The following is a 15,635-nucleotide window of genomic DNA, read 5'->3' as shown; positions in this document are numbered from 1 at the left end:
TTGATCCAATTGGTAGATAGGCTGTATTTACACCATAACGGTGCACAGCTGATGGAAAGGGATTTTTTTGTAGTTTTTAAAGATATTATTTACTACCTTTCCAACTCCTCATGCAGTTGACTGTTACAGGTTTATACAGGTTCATGGTACAATGCATAAGCTTCAAATCGAGAGACTGAAACTGTATTTTCCTTTACCGTTTTGTTTTAATTTCACAATAAAGTTAATAGTCATATTGTGTTTGATATTATTATGTTTTACACCACTGGTTTTTTAACCCGCACCTCCTAGTGGTTCTCAGTCAATCAATGTTTATTTATATAGCCCAATATCACAAATGTTACATTTGTCTCAGTGGTCTTCACAGTTTGTACAGAATATCAGTATGACAATACGACACCCTCTGTCCTTAGACCCTCACATCGTACAAGGAAAAACTTCCGGAGAAAACCCACAGTTTAAAGGGAAAAATGGGAGAAACCTCAGGGAGAGCAACAGAGGAGGGATCCCTCTCCCAGGACGGACAGACGTGCAATAGATGCCATGTGTAAATTGAAAAGATAATACATTTGCAACATAGGTAGTTCAAATGTTTGGAAATGCATGTGTGTATAATAGGAAGATGAATCCACGAGGATATCCATCCAGGACCTATGATCCAGGACCACAGCAACAGGCACAGCCATGACTCAAGATCCAGGGCTCACGATCCACGACTCAAGATCCAGGGCTCGCGATCCAGGACACGGGACCGCAGCAACAGGATCATCCATGACTCCGGATCCCGGCGTATATAGACACCAAAAAGAAATACATTTGGGGAAGCTGGCTTAATCGGAACATGAGAGTACACAGGTATAGACATAGAGAAGGAAGAAGTAAGATGTCCCCCGACAAACTAAGCCTATATCAGCAAAACTAGGGGCTGAATCTAATCAGCCCTAACTATAAGCTTTATCAAAAAGGAAGGTCTTAAGCGCACTCTTAAAAACAGATAGGGTGTCTGCCCCCTAATTTGTATGTACTCTTAATATTTTTATGTTTTCATCAAATCATATTCAACAAAAAAATGCAATAACGTGCTTTAACCACTAGGTGGTGCGGGTTAAAAAACTGTCAAGTGGCGCGTTCACACCGGAGTACTTTTCCCACAATAGTTCATCAGAACTCAGATATATTTGCGTTCACACCAAAAAGCCCCCTGAACTAAATTAGTTCATCAGAACCATTTTTACCCCCTTTTCAGTCCCTGCTAGAGAGCAGGGACTTTCGTGGGAGAAAAGGGTTCGTATTTCTGATTGGCTGGGCGGATTGCAAACCACGCCCCGTAAATCTCTGAAAAGGTTTTGGAAGCCGCCATTGTATTTGCTCGTATTAAAACTGTTAAAATATCAGCGCAGCACACCAACGAAGAGATGACTTTTGTGAAAGCATTTATGGCAACACCAAATAAATCAGCGGAGCGGTGGAGTTATGATGATATGTCGGCGCTTCTGGAGATTTACTCGGACGACGCGATCCAGAGACTTCTACTGAAGGCAGTTTCCAACGCGAAAATGTGCGACTGTATTTCGGTAAAGTTAACGGCCATGGGAATCGTCCACAGCGCTAAGTCATGCCGGGACAAAATAAAGAAACTGAAGCAGGACTACAAAAAAATAAAAGACCACAACAACAAGAGTGGTAACGGTCGGAAGACCAGCAAGTGGTAAAAGAGAACCTACATGGCGATTAAACAGATCCTGTATCTTGCTTATTTCTCCTCTGACACTTTATCTTTACAGTGAGGATATATAATAAAGGTGTGTTAACTGCTGAGCCATTTACTGTGCATACGACACACCTGGCACAGTTTGTTATTATATTGCCACTGTCACGATCTTGGTGTTATGTCACGGTTTTAGTTTTGTGTGTCTGGTAATGGGTTTTGTTTTGCTGTTCTTTTCTCCCTGTTTCATGTTTTCCTCCTTGTTTCTTGTCTGGTCCTTCTCCCTGTGTTTTCCTCCCTGTCATTAGTTTCCCTGGTGTGTCTGATTGTGTTCACCTGTTGCCCTTGTGTTTCTCCTTCCCTGCCCGCTGTTTCTCGTCTCGTGATTACCCCTCCCTGTATTTAGTCTCTTTGTGTGTTCCCCGTCGGTTAATTGTTTGTTTTTCCTGTCGCCCTCCAAGTCAGTCCTTCGGTATGTTCTTTCCTTGTGCTTTCGTTTTGTTTCATGTCATGGTTTTTTGTCATCAGCTTTTGTAATAAAGCTCGCTTTTGTTTATAGACCTTTACCCTTTTTGTAGTCTGCTTTTGGGTCCTACCTTTTCCGCAATCCGTACAATGATCTTAACAGCCACACTGTTTTGATACGGCCATTTTATCTTTGCACTAAGGTCTGCTGCTGAGCCTACCTATTATTGTTATTATATATATATTGCCACTGTTATTATATTGTTTTGATACTCCTGACACTTATTGATCTGCTGCTGATAAATAAAAGAGAACCTACATGGCGATTAAACAGATCCTGTATCTTGCTTATTTCTCCTCTGATACTTTATCTTTACAGTGACCTGTGTAGCATCCTATACATCACATGTAAGTGATTACCAGTGTTGTGAGTGTTGTGAGTTCAATATGTTTTATTAATTATAGTAAGGGAACCTCTTAGGAGTTAGTGTAGTGAGTTTCAGAGCAATGTAATAATTATTTGACCTAAAACTAAATGTTTTTATGAATGTCCTCTGAGGAGGACATGGGGATTTGCTAACTTTTTATTTCCTCCATTTTACACAACACAAAATGGAGTCCACTATGGGCCAAAACTAACACGTAGGTTTCTGTAGGGTTCATGGCAGACGGATGCAGTTGCTCTCAGGAGGATATATAATAAAGGTGTGTTAACTGCTGAGCCTATTTACTGTGCATACGACACACCTGGCACAGTTTGTTATTATATTGCCACACTGTTTTGATACTGACATTTTATCTTTGCGCTAAGGTGTGTCTGCACTATTGTAATTTAAAATAACTCAGTTACGAAGCTGTATAACACGAGCACCAAAACAACTTCAGTCAACTCCATCATGTCTGAGGTCGGAAGGTAAACAGACGCATCATATACAGCGGAAGTTTTTCTTCTTCTTCTTCTCTCGGTTTCTTGGTGGATTGCAACTTTAAGGTGCATACCGCAACCTACTGTACTCGCCGTGAAGTTGTTTGCGGCCTGCCAGTAAACTCAAAGCTGAAGAAGAAGAAGTGACATCAGCGGCTTAATTTGCCTAATCCACCCCCAGGGACTGATTGTGGTGTGAACGCGATCTGCTTTAGTTCATCAGAACTAAAAGAGTTCTCATGAACTATTGTGGGAAAAGAACTTGGTGTGAACGCCTCTAAGTTTACAGTGTTAACACAATAAAATATACTGCTGTTTCCAGTTTAGTGTTTACGTATTTTGTTATCCACACATATATTGTTTTCATATTTGTAACACCAAACCGACAGAAAATATGGTCTTAACATGACCCAGTGGTCTAGTTAATAAAAAATATATGTCACACACACATACGGGTATTGGGCCGAGGGCGACACCGTATTTCCGGTATCCGCCATTTTACGTGAGGTGCAAGCAGGCCAAGGGTTTAGCCGTACACCGTCTAGGTGTTGCTAAGCTTCCTGTACTGAATATCATAGTCTATTGCCTTAATCAATATCTAGTCAACTCTAAAATACCACATATATGCAATGGCATGATAATATTATTGTGACAAGTGGGGTATTCACCTGGTGTTTCCAGAAATTAGACGGAGATGCAGCCAAAATTGACGCAGTCTGTAAGGGCAATCCGACAACCCACACAGCTCTAGTTTACGCTGGTAACAACCTAGAGCACACCCCTCAAGTCCAGAGATGTAATCCGAAGACATGCAGTGATTTCTTCGGTCGTTAATTCAGAAAAAAAAACTAGTGCGCTCTGCCTTGCTACGTTAGCTAGCTGTTTATATTAGCACCTCCAGGATATTTGCACCTCCATGAAAATGGCGTATTTATATATATATATATGGCGCGTGTTGCATTGTGGGTAGCTCGTGACGTCACTGTGTGTGAAACAATACATAATATTAAAATGAAGTCTTATTTTGAAAATACAGCTTCCTGTGTTCGAATGAGCTGCTCCGACCCTCGGTCCTGACGGACTCCAAAACTCCGACATTATACAATCAAACAAATGAATAAACACAAGGACAATTGTGTCTTATTGTTGAGTAAATAACAGTGTGTGGTTTAGAAAATAATACAAAATTATAAGGAAAAAAGGATGAAACAATACAGATTTCAATATTCTGAGCGCTTCTCCGCCTAACTGATGGCAACAAAAGTCCGACATTATACAATTAAAATAAAGAAGTAAAAACAATAAGTGTGGCTTGATATTGAGTAAGAAAAAGTTTGATAAACGCTGTGAGAATGGGTCTGCGGAGAGCATTTCTCCGCAATATCAATTTGTCTATTACCAGTGGCGGCGCCAGGGTATGGCTGGGGTAGGCCACAGCCATACCAAGAAATGGCTTAGCCCTACCTTAGCCCGACCATGACAAATTATGTTAAAGTGGGCATGTTGAGAACACGGATTGCGAAAATCTTCCGGTCGTGTCCACAACACACAAACTGATCCTGCTCAGCTGTAACAACAAGTGCACGTTCCTGACGCAATATGGTTGAGACCATTCGGGCTTATGCTAGAGGGGTGCAAGGAATAGTCTAAGTAGTGGGGGAGTTTTATACACTAAAGGTGTGAAAATTCTCTGGCGTTATAATATCAGCGCGGCCGCGGTCAGATCAAAATGCCTCCGAATGCAATTTGAATAGACCTACAGCCAATCAGAGCAACGAAACGTTGGGTCTGCTGCGTCATGCATTACTGATACGTCGATAAATCACGTTCACAGTGAAAAGTCCCCAAACTCGCGCCGAGTAAATTGCAGACAGACAGCAGAACTTCTAGGATTAATTGTATATTTCGGATGGATAGATTTGTTCTTAAACGCCCTCGCATTGAGGTACAAGTCGAACAGGTGCCAGAGTCACACGACCAACCTGAAGAGTGAATAGTGAGTTTTGAATATATTTTGTAATGTCATTTGAAAAAGTGTTGTGTATGACAATAGAGATACAGGCTACCTGTTGTGTGCTGTGTCTGTCTCTCTCTGTTTACCTGTGTCTGTGTCTCTCTCCCTCTGTCTCTCTCCCTCACTCTCTCTCTCCCCCTTTCTCTCTCTCCCTCTCCGTGTCAATTCTATATGCCAACTTTTCTTGTTCTCATTCATAACACTCCGTTCGATGTCTCACTATGGGATGCGCCTCATCGCGGAGCAAACAGAAGCATAAATCTCATTACGCCAATCCTGATTGGCTGGAGATCTTGACATCAGCGTCAGGGAAATCACCCCCTATAAGTAGCTTGCGCCACAACGCATGCGCCATTCAAACACCTCTTCTCGCTTCAGAGCACATCTCTATGGTAGCCGGACAAGCTTCATGGTCCACAGACTGAACCCAAATATCCATTTCGGTCGACGGGCGCTTGCCGGCTACTCCTTCTGCTTCGCAGGAAGACGGTAATTACTAACGCTAGTTATTGTTGAAATCGACCTCGCCGCTCTCTTTCCCCGGAAAGTAAGCTAGGTCTGACTTTTTTCAAGCTAGCGTTAGCTTGCTCCCTCACTACCGACACCACGGTAGCGAGGAAGTCTTTTCTTTTCTCTTCCCCACGGAGGAGGAAAGGATTAAAAGGAGCATACTGCCACACCAGTCAGTATTCTCCGGAATAAATGACCCACACCGTCCTTTTCTCCGGATTAAGGACAGGGTGGTTACCTCTTTTTCTCCCAACCTACCTGTTGAGAGCGGGTCCTCTCCACGCCACGAGGCGAACAAGATGGACGCCCCTTTCCCTCACACCAGAGGAGTCAGGGACTCGGTGGCTCGACTCTGCGGCTGCGGGTTGAAGATCTCGGGCACAGACACACACCAGGTCTGCTCGTCCTGCCTCGGGCTGGAACACGCCCGAGGCGCTATCGACAACCCCGGCTCGTGCGGACATTGTGTCCGCTTCACCGTAAAGAGCCTCCGCCGACGGCTAGCACGCCAAGCTAGCCTGTCGGAGCAGGAACCCCCCATGTCCTCTGACCTGCCGGCCGGCAGTCAAAACGCGGGGACATCTGCCACAGAGAGTGAACCCCTCTCCATGTCGGTCTGGGGCTCTGGGTGGTTGACGTGACGCCTTGTTTTTCTGTTCATGGTGACAAATATATATAATAACTGGTGATGTTTTATTAAAATCTCTATTTTTATTAACATCTTGATCTTCAATAACCAATCCATCTGTAATTCATGAGCTCTATACTTCTAATATTTAAATATTTTGTTTGAAACATGAACATTGTCCACTGGTGTGACTGTCCGGGGTCACATTGCTAATCTTCAAACTACTGTAATAAACAAAATAATACAATAAAATACTTTAAATACCTTTTATACACATAATAGCAATGTTTACTTTATGAAACTATAGGTTTTAAGTATTCATGTACCAAATCCAAATGCTTATGACGCATTACATTTTGTCCACAAAACAGATGTCCACCTAGTGTGACACCATTTTGTGAATATAGAACAGGCATTAATTTGGGGACCCATCATTGAGAGAGGGCCTTATTTATCCAGGAAACTTCCAGAAGACATCCCTGGACCACATGCAATGAACAGAGGGTGAGTTTTGGCTCAGATATCTATCATAATATTGCTATTTTTTTGCACTGTCAGAAATGGGACCGATAACGCTGTCCTTTGGTGTGACTTAATGAAATTGTTGATATGAACATTTTAATAAATTTATATTATTTTACATTTAAATATGATGTAAACCTTACACTGTAAGTTTAGATTGAAGGCTCTCTAGCATACAGCTAGGCCGCAAACTGACAATATAACTGAAAATGTCCACTGGTGTGACAGCATTGTCCTATAGTGTGACGCAAAGTCAGCGTCACACTAGTGGAAATGGCTGTCACACCAGTGGACGTAGGTTATAAATAAGGCCTAGATAGATCCATTTTAAAATTTATTTAGACTACTTATATAATACGTTTTCTAACCTTTTGAGTACACCGAAAGTAAAACATTTTTACTGTTTTCTATTTGTTTAGTTTGAGGTCCAGGCGGAAGGTATGAGAGACAGGCAGACGATGACTAGTAAGGATAGGACAAGAAAGTACAGGGAGAGGTTGAATGAAGATCCAAGGAGGAGAGAGGATCTCTTGAGAGAGAGACGCAGAAAGTAAATATAACATGCCACCAAGAATGATTAAACGACTAAAAAGTACTAGCAACATCTTTAGTTGATTTGCACAAAGAGTACAACCAGACATGTGAAGCACATCATGCAATATCATATAGACAGTTTGTACGATATAAGCTATTCTTTTTCACAGAAGCCCGATCAAATGATCGTAATACATGTGCCTACTACCAGCATGAAAACATGCGGCTCCGAATTGACAGCTTGTCACAGAGGGGTGCACTCTCCTCAAAAAGCCTATCACATCTCCTCTCATGTATTACTTGTAATACTGAAGACTTACATTGTATGAATCGAACATGCACAAAGTGCTGCTATGATGAAATCAAGCTTGCGGCTTATAACCCAGACGAGCGAGCCAGATGGGAACACTGGACGAAGGAAGACGTGGTGGTTGGGAACAAAACATATAAAAACTGGGTAAAGAAAACAGAAAATGGTACAGTGTCAAAACTTGTTGAGGAATTCAACAGAGAGTTGGACGCCATTGCCATCCATCATTTCAACTGGCTTCACCAGGCCCAGAAATCCAGGCAACTGAAAGACAACCTGAGAGAACGAAATAGTTCTACATGTTGACTTCTCTGAAAATTATGCCTGTAAATTGAACACAGAGATTCAAGCATTTCATTTTGGAGGAAATCGACAACAGGCATCCATCCACACAGTAGTGGCTTACACATCAACAGGTTCACAATCGTATGCCACAATCTCTGACTCTCTCAGCCATAATGAACGGGCTGCGTGGGCCCATATCAAACCTGTAATGCAGGAAATGATGCAAAACTCGGTCCAAAAGATTGACACGCTCCATGTGTTAAATGACGGTCCAGTCACACAGTATCGAAATAGGGCAAACTGTTTCCTCCTCAGCAGTGTACCCTATACCTGGGGGCTCAAGCAAATCACTTGGAATTACTCAGAGAGAGCCCACGGTAAGGGTGCACCTGATGGAGTTGGTGGAGCTGTGAAACGGATGGCGGACAACCATGTCCATGGGGGGAAAGACTTACAAAATCCGAAGGACTTGTATGAATTTCTGATCAACAGAGAAGTCGAGAACATCCGATTCAAATGGATTGATGAAAGTGACATTAATGTCTTCAAATAAATGTTTCCACCATCAGTTCCAAAAGTCCCAGGGCTTCTTAAAACACACCAGATACTTTATTTCTGTCCAGGAGAGATTTACTACAGGGATCTCAGCTGCTTCTGCCAATACCCAGAGATGTGTGAATGCTTCAAACCAACTAAGATGAGGATGGACGATTCTTCGAATGCAAATTCTGATCACCTGCAGCCAGACAGCATCCAGGAGACCTATGCTGAGAGTCCCAGTACTGATGTGGAGAAGAATGAAGAGTACACTGTGGGAAAGTTTGTCATAGTTAGCTATGACAACAAACTATTTGTTGGTCAGATCACCAAGCTACTTCTTGACAACATTGAAATCAACTGCATGGTTCAGCATGGAAAGAGAAATGTATTCAAGTGGCCTAATAAGCCAGACTGCATTTTCTACCACAGAGAACAAATCGCCAGTGTCATCTCCGAGCCAGAGCCCAACCAGCGTGCTGCACAGCTCACCAAATATGACTGGTTACTATTCAATGAGATCTGAAAGAATGTAGAAACATGATGCGAGTCCCAAGCACCAAAAGCTATACAGTATAAGCTAGTGGACATTGTTTCACCACTCGAGTCAAACTACAGATGTGACTGAATTTTACTTAACAATGAATGTGTTTATCTTTTCTGAATGTTTTTATTAATTAGTTTTATCAATTGTTCAATGAATTTTACTGAAAAATGAAATTGAATGAACATTAATGAGTTTTATGGATGAATTGTTTAATGAATTGTTTTGAATATGTTTCAAGCTATCCATTGTTATTCACATTTGCGTTTATGTCCATGTTATGATGTGACATGATGTTATGATGGCTATTAGCCAATACACATTTTTAAATAGCACTGTTGGTTCTGATGTTCAGAATATAACCTTAGAGAGTAGAGATGAAATAATAGAGATTTTGTACAAAACTTGGCATATTTTGTAATGGTGTCCATCGGTGTGACAGAATGTCCTGTGGTGCGACAAAAAGAAAAGTAAAGAAAATAGGCATTTTGGTTCTCAAATGCCTGAGAAAAGTGTTGAATAGAAGAAGAGTAATAGCATCACTATGGATATGTAAAGATAGTTTTTAGTTCAATCAGGTTTCATACTTATTATAATGAAAATAACCCAAACTTTTATGAAAAGTCCCTATGTGTAGATCATTTAGTAGGGCAATAACATGATTATAAATTTAAATTGATTACTATGGTTGTAGGGGCATATTTAAAACAAGTTGATAATGGTTGAGCATATATTTCTTCTCTGTCTGACAATCTCTGAATTAAATATTATCATTAAACATAATGTCACACCAGGAGACAATTATTAGGACTTCTGCACAGAAAAGTTCATATTATATCAAATAATTAAGGAAATAGATTGGGTCTCACAAAGTTTTGAGTTATTCACGTATTAAGTCATTCAGTGATATGTAATTTGAGTAACATTTCAGAAAAAAATATAATTTTACTTTTGCTTTCAGTCCACGTCAACTACCCATGATCTGAGATGGCCGCAGAACCGGATTCCCGCGCCCTGGCAGGCCGGGACCCGGTGGCGGCAAGACACGCGGGAACGGGACCCCACGCTTTACCGAGCTGGGGCTCCCGGTTAGACCTCACCATGGTCTCACCCGCGGAGGATGTCCTCGAGCTTCACTACGACGAGGACGAAGAGGACGCCTCGGTGTTCCTCCTGTCCGAGTCGGATGAACATGAAGAGGACATCTTCATGTCATCGGCTCAGGCTGCAAAGCCTGGAGCGAGGGCTGCTCTCCCAGACGATAGCACACCAGCTTCGCCCTGTCTGAGTGTGCAAACGCGCCGTGTGCAAACGCGCCGTGTGCAAACGCGCTGCGGCCAGACTCGACATCCCGTGGCCTGAAATGGCCAAGGAGACCTCCAGGTCCCGCTACGAAGGGAAACATTTTCCCCAAGCAGCGCGGACAAAGAGGCAACTCCTTCCGGTCTTCCCGGAGATGTTGGATGAGGTGTCGGTCTCGTGGAGAGACCGGCCCTTCAGCAACAAGGTCCCAATCCAGGGTGCCTCCTCCCTAGACTGTGACGGAATGGAGAAGCTCGGCCTGCTCCGCATACCGCCCATGGAACCGCTGGTAGCAGCCCACCTCCTACCGAGGATGGGCCCGTCACCAAGCAGGAACCCCACGCTGCCGGCAAAGTCGGACCGATTTCAGTCGACAGTGACTGAACGGTCCTACCAAGCCGCAGCGTTGTCCGTCAGGGCCCTGAATGTGGCCTCGCTGCTAACCGCTTACCAAGCGGAGCTCTGCGAGGACCTGTCGGGTAACCCGGGGGCAGCCACTCTGGACGAGATGGCAGCGGTCACAGACATCTGTCTCCGTATCCAACGCTGCGCCGTCCAGGCCACAGGTAAGGAAATGGGGATCATGGTGGTGCAGGAAAGAGCGAGATGGCTCAACCTCACCAACCTCCCAGACCGGGAAAAGGAGGATGTGCTGGATATGCCCATTGTTCCCGAGGGAATTTTCGGCTCCGCTCTTGCTTCCATGCAAAAGAGGTGTGAGTCGAAAAAGAGGGAGGACGAGGCACTCCACCTCTGCCTCCCTCGAAGGGTCCAGCCGCTGCCTTCGCAGCAGCAGTCCTTCGCCCAAGCTGCCTTGAACCCTGCTCGGTTTAAAACACCGAGAACGCAGAGGTCGCAGCCCACCCCGAGTCCCCAGCCCAGGCTGGAGACGAGGGCGAGCTGGCCCAGAAAATCTCCGGTTCCGGCTGCACCTCAGGCGCAGCCAACCCAGAATTTTGGCCAGCAGGCGAGGAAGAAGAAGCGAGGGGCGTGACAGCCCCTCCTTCTCCCCTCCGTGACAGAGCTGGAAGTCCACGGTTCCCCAGCTCTAAATGTGTTCCCGCCGCCTCGAGAGATGCCTCAACACCATCCTCAAGTCCGCAAAAACACATGTCACAAATCTGTTTGTTCCTCTGTCATTAAACATTTGCCGCTGACGCATCCAGGCTTCAGGCCGAGGGCGCAGCTAAAAAAAAAATGATAAGAAAAACAATAAAACCAATAAACAGCCCGTCAACTGTTCCCCTTCTGAGAGCAGCTTCGGCATCTCTCAAAAGGCGGATTACAGGCGGGTCTGTGAAGGCACCACCGTCACGCGCATGCGCAGTGCCGGCTGGGGTTTTAAAAGCACCACCGCCACGCGCATGCGCAGTGCCGGCTGGGGTTGTGAAGGCACCACCGTCATGCGCATGCGCAGTGTCGGTGGGGATTGTCGAAAGGGGGCACCACTGTGTTCAGACACTAGAGGGCCCCATAACACAACAAATAGAGACTCAGAGGGGAAGAGATGTGACATCTCCACTGGCTCTAAGGAGCATGCAGTGGAAGATGCTCACATCATCTGCTTGGGTTTTCAAGACAGTAACACGGGGCTACAGACTCCAATTCGCTGTCACTCCCCCTCGCTTCTCGGGCATTCTGCATTCGCAGGCCCGAGGAGAGTCAGCCCATATTCTGGAGAAAGAGATTCTCTCTCTCCTAGAAAAGAGGGCTATATCTATTGTACCCGCCGAGCAGAGTCAGGGTGGCTTCTATTCCAAGTACTTCCTCGTTCCCAAACGGGGAGGGAACGGAATTCGGCCAATACTTGATTTGAGGGCTCTGAACAAATATCTAAGAAGATATAAGTTCAGAATGCTCACTCACACATCTCTGCTGCGGCTCGTGCGACAAGACGACTGGTTCACATCAGTCGACCTGAAAGATGCGTATTTTCACATCCCAGTATATTACCCACACAGGAAATATCTGAGATTCGCATTTCAGGGGATCTATTATGAATACAGAGTACTCCCCTTCGGTCTGTATCTCAGTCCAAGGGTGTTTGTACGATGTACGGAAGCCGCGATAGCCCCGTTAAGACAACAGGGTATTCGCCTGGCGACCTACCTGGACGACTGGCTGCTTCTCGCACAGTCGGAGCAGGAGGCTGTTACGCAGACAAATGTCCTCGTAAAGCACCTGCTCAACCTGGGTTTCATAATAAACACAGAGAAGAGCATGTTGTGCCCCGCGCAGACTATACTCTTCCTGGGTTTACACCTGAACTCTGTGCCCTTTTCAGCTCGCTTGTCAGCGGATAGAGTGAAAGCTTTCAGAGCTTGTCTCACTCTTTTCCGGCTGCGCAAACATGTTCTCTTCAGATCATGCCTGCGATTGCTGGGGCTCATGGCGTCAGCCATCCTGGTCGTACGACTGGGACGCTTACACATGAGGGAGTTTCAGCGCTGGGTGGCCGCCCTAAAACTAAACCCCGCGCGGATGGTTACTGTGAAATGCGTAATGGCACTGCGCCACTGGCTGCACCCGACTTTTCTAGTACGAGGTGTGCCTATGGGTGCTGTCCTTTCACGGAAAGTGGTCACCACGGACGCATGTCTGACAGGTTGGGGAGGTATTTATGAAGGTCGCCCGGTGAGGGGTCTCTGGAGCAGAGACCTCCAGCGGGCACACATAAATTACCTGGAGCTTTTAGCGGTGTTTCTCACCCTAAAACGCTTTCTGCCTTTCCTCAGGGGACATCACGTCCTCGTGAGGACAGACAATACGACCACAATATCGTATATTAACCGCCAAGGGGGTTTGCGTTCTCTCCAGTTACACACACTGGCGCGCAAACTTATCCTATGGAGCGGTAGGCGTCTCCTCTCTCTGAGAGCGACGCACGTACCGGGAGTGAGGAACCTCGGGGCAGATCTACTGTCCAGAGGTATACCACTTTATGCAGACTGGACTCTACATCCAAGGATTGTGAGCCAGCTGTGGGTGCGTTACGGCAGAGCCGCGGTGGATCTGTTCGCATCGAAAGACAACGCTCAGTGTCAGCTGTTCTTTTCGATGCGCGATCTAAATGCACCGTTAGGCGTGGATGCACTCGCGCACAATTGGCCCCCGGGCCTTCTGTACGCGTTCCCACCCCTGGCTCTGATACCCCCAACTCTGGCCAGAGTGAGAGAGCAACGCCACACACTTATCCTGATAGCTGGCCAGCTATGTACTGGCTAGCGGAGATATATCAGCTGCTGTGCGGGCAGCCATGGCAGCTCCCACTACGCAGGGACATACTGTCCCAAGCGGGGGGGGCGATCTTTCACCCACACCCAGAGCGCTTGGCTCTATGGGCCTGGCCCGTGAGTGGTACAAATACAGTGTGACATGACGCTGACCCTGGCAGCTGCCAAGCGAGCCAGCGGCACTCATGCACTGTCTGTACAGTTTTCATGCACTCAGTTTGCCCCAGGGCAAACAGAGTGTGGTTGAAGCCTGACCCTGCCTTTATCTTAAGGCGGTCGGTTCGGGTACCACATTTGACATTAAGGCATCCTCCCCGCCACTGTATTCCTCCGGGGAACAGCGGCCGGATTTGCCGTGTCCAGCCCGTGCTTCACGCACGTACAGGGACAGATCAAGGGTGCTTTGTCATAATGACCAACCCCTTGTGTCCTGGGCTAACCCTTATAAGGGCAAGCCTGTTACTAAGCAACGGCTCTCCCACTGGTCTGTGGAAGCAATTGCTTTGGGGCTCATACGAGTCAGAGTTCGCAGGCACCCTCGGGTCCGCGAGCTCTTTCGACTCAGAGTCTGGCTGCATTCTGGACTCTGTCCAGGATGTCTCCCATCAAAGACATTGGTGTGCAGCGGCGAGCTGGTCCTCGCCGCTCACTTTTGTCTGCCTCCTAACAGGTTGGACGTTCTGCTCCCAGTGTGACTCAAGCAGTGCTGGGCACCTGGTTGAGTCAGAGCTCTACCTGTTAAGTTCTGGTTGGTTTGGTGATTTTCGAGATAAGCTCATCTGGCAATACGGGAGCTACAATTTCCCATAGTGAGACATCGAACGGAGTGTTATGAATGAGAACTATAGGTTACTTACGTAACCCCAGTTCTCAGAGTAACATGAAGTGAGATGTCTCACCAGACGGCCCTCCTTGCTATGGTGAAGCGAGAAGAGGTGCTTATTTTGAATGGCGCATGCGTTGTGGCGCAAGCTACTTATAGGGGGTGATTTCCCTGACGCTGACGTCAAGATCTCCAGCCAATCAGGATTGGCGTAATGAGATTGATGCTTCTGTTTGCTCCGCGATGAGGCGCATCCCATAGTGAGACATCTCACTTCATGTTACTCTGAGAACTGGGGTTACGTAAGTAACCTATAGTTTCTGCCGCTGCGTAGCATGTTGTAACAACGTGGAATTAGCAGAATAGGCTATTGTATTGTTTAACTCACACCTGTTGCTCTCGATGTAATTTAGCTGATAAAAGGAGACTAATAGAAGCTAATAAAAGCCTCACGCGTGCGTTTCACTGTCAAGGAGTGCAATATAGCGTGTATGTAATTACATTACAAATACTGACTTGAGCCCCACCACTGTATGTGTTAGCCCAACCATAGATTACCCAACAAAAATACTCTGGCGCCGCCACTGTCTATTACCAACGTTCAGGGAGCTCTATGCAAGTCAATGGGACTCCCTGATAGTCAAATATTGACGCTAAAGGTTCCCCTGCGTTTGATAGTGTCGCCAAGGGATCCTGACATAACGTTACTATAGGACGAGTTGGGAGTGAGAATATAGGTTGTCCAGTATCACACCCAGATTCCTTGCAGTCTGAATCTTGGAAACAATAGAGGTGCAGATGTGGATAGAAAGGTCATGGATGTGAGAGTGCTGACCTGAAAGGAAGAGCAGGTCTGTATTGTTTTAACTGAACTTCAAGTGTTGCACAGAAATCCACTGAGAGATGTTAGACAGACAAGCAGAGATGAGTGTGACCACCTGGGTAGCAGACCGGGGGAAAGCCAGAATCAGTTGTGTATAATCTGTGGGACGAGAAGCAATGACCGCAAATGAGTGAGCCAAAATAATTGGTGCACAGAGTAAAAAGAACGGGACCAAGGACAGACCCTTGTGGGACCCCAGTGATGAGTTGACAAGGGTCTGTAGTTGAGGTGAATGAGAGCACGGTATTGCAGAATCCTACTAGTTCTTGGAGAGTTTGTAAAAGTATCTGATGGACTTTGAAGATGAACAAGTGGTGTAAGTGGGTGACCTGGGAAATGATGAGCATATTTAATCTATTTCAAAATAGTTTACAAAATGGCTACGTAGAAGGGATGAAGGAGGTGGGGGACT

The sequence above is a fragment of the Gymnodraco acuticeps genome, unplaced genomic scaffold (assembly GCF_902827175.1).
Source record: "Gymnodraco acuticeps unplaced genomic scaffold, fGymAcu1.1, whole genome shotgun sequence".
Lineage (NCBI taxonomy): Eukaryota > Metazoa > Chordata > Actinopteri > Perciformes > Bathydraconidae > Gymnodraco > Gymnodraco acuticeps.
The sequence above is the reverse complement of the archived record's forward strand: the minus strand, read 5'-3'. Positions refer to the sequence as shown.